Source organism: Rhinolophus hipposideros, assembly GCF_964194185.1.
Source record: "Rhinolophus hipposideros genome assembly, chromosome: 16".
NCBI lineage: Eukaryota > Metazoa > Chordata > Mammalia > Chiroptera > Rhinolophidae > Rhinolophus > Rhinolophus hipposideros.
Window position 1 is genome coordinate 46,102,115 of NC_138062.1, and position 2,135 is coordinate 46,104,249.

The window sequence follows — 2,135 nt, forward strand, 5'->3', positions numbered from 1 at the left end:
CTTGCCTATTGGCATCCAAGGAATATTTCTTCTCGGTGTGTAGAGTTTTAAGGAAACGATGTCAAATTCATGCTTTTTAGGAGCACACTAATTTCTGTATCCCTTCCAGAGTGAGACTGATTGATTTGCTGTATTTGATGTCAGTATAAGCATCTATTTAAATCCATTTCTTTATTTCCTTTTTTTAAAACAGTTCAGGTACTTAATTAGGTTCTTCATAATTAATTCACCAGTTTGTGAGGATAAACCCCATTTGTGAGAGCAAACACAGAGCGGAGGTAGCCCTGGAGCTAGGAACAACTTTGATTTTTGGCAGAATTTGCGAGTCCACGGCTTTCTGATCAATTTTGCGCTGCTCTGTAATCTCGAATTTCTCTTTCTCTGTGTTGAAGATCTCCCCCTCCTGGTGCCTGGGCTTACGCAGCTTCTTCTTCTTGAAGTAAGCATCGGTGAGATGTTTGGGGATTTTCACACCACTGATATCAATTTTGGTGGAGGTGGCGATGACAAATTTCTGGTGTGTTCTACACAGAGGAACTCGATGGAGGGACAGAGGTCCAGTCACAAGTAGCAAGCCACTGCTCAGCTGCTTCAGGAAAACCACCCTCTCGCCTCTATGGTGCCCAGTGAGGATGATCAGAATGGTCCTGGGAGTGATACTGGCCCGCAGTTTTCTCACGTGCTGACTGAAGGGCTTCTTGCCGAGGCTCAGCAGCTTTCGAGGCACATCTTCAGTAGGATAGTATCTAGGCATTTTGCGAAGTTTAACCACTCGGGTGCCACCATTCTTGTTGCCACCAACTGGTTTTGTAACAGTAGCAAGAAACTTCTTCTTTTTCTTTTCAATTCTGGATTTAGCTGCTCAATACTTCCTCTTGTACATGGCCTTTCAGGAATACATAGCTGATCCGGAATATCTGCCAATTCCTCTGACCAGGACAGGGTTTTGGCTACAGTGGGGCTTCCCCTTCTTAGGCTTTGGCCTTGAGGTTGGCCTTCTTAACCCTGCCACCAGCATCAGCCTTCTTGGCTTCATGATTCTTCTTTTTAGTGTCCAGCTTCCCAGCTTTTTCACCTGCTGTCTTGCAAGTTGGAAAAGAGCATTTCTTTATTTCTTTGAATTTTCTTTTTGCACTTGATATCAAATAGCTATATTTAAATATCAATGAATGGTGACTATGAAGGCTAATGGAAGTTCAGGTAGAATTCGATCATTTAGTGTTCATTATAGACCAGTGGATCATTGTATGTATACTAGACCAGGCAATGACAGTTGACCTTTCCCAAAGTCCTAGGGGCATAAAGTGGATACTTTTCAGCTTCTCACATGTAAACCATATAACTCACTCAGAGAAAAACTGGCTGATCTTCCTTTTCTCCTTTCTTTTGTTTTCCTTTCTTCTCTATCTCTTTATTTCCATCTCATTCATTTCTACTCTTTCCCTCCTACCTTATCTATTTTTCCCTCTTCTCTCACATTTCCTTCCTCTGTGATGGTATAGTGTATTTTGAATATTCATTAATCTTCTCTTCATATTTTTTCTCTTTTTATCTTTTTCCTCTGTCCTAGTTTATGCACATGGTTGTTCTGACTCAATTTGATCAGTAGAGAAGGATGCGATATCAAAGGAGTCTTCTCCTGGCTTTGAGGTTCAAAGACAGGTAGGTGCCAAGGAGAAATCTTGCTTAAATATGAGATAAAAGTAGGAGTAAGAGGCAATCATACTCAATCATAACATGGAGTGTTGACACACACACACACACACACACACACACACACACACACACTAAAATGAAGCACCATATCCCTATCACTCAGCTTAAGAAATAAAAGAATTCTAGTAATTTTGAAATGATCAAAATGCCCCTCCTTCAACTGTACCCAGAGGAACAATATTAGGTGAACATTCCCATGTATTCCCTCATGTCATAATAAACATGTATTTGTGTTTTCCCAAATGTGGTGCCTAGTTATGTCATTTTTTTTTTAAACATACTTACTAACTTCCTCCAGTAGACTATGTTCCCTGGGCTTGAAATCCTGCTTCACCACCTCACTGGGTATCTGGGTCAACCTGGGCAAATTATTTCATCCCTCTGATTGCAATTTTTGCATCTATAAAATGAGAGCAATA

At 40.7% G+C, this 2,135-nt stretch overlaps 1 pseudogene across 1 annotated transcript; it reads right to left on the reverse strand.

Moving 5' to 3' along the window:
- Nucleotides 1-221: 221 nt before the first annotated feature.
- LOC308509408 (large ribosomal subunit protein eL6-like) lies at nt 222-754 on the reverse strand (annotated as a pseudogene). Its single transcript has one exon. The product of its transcript is annotated as a large ribosomal subunit protein eL6-like (transcript).
- Nucleotides 755-2,135: the final 1,381 nt, after the last annotated feature.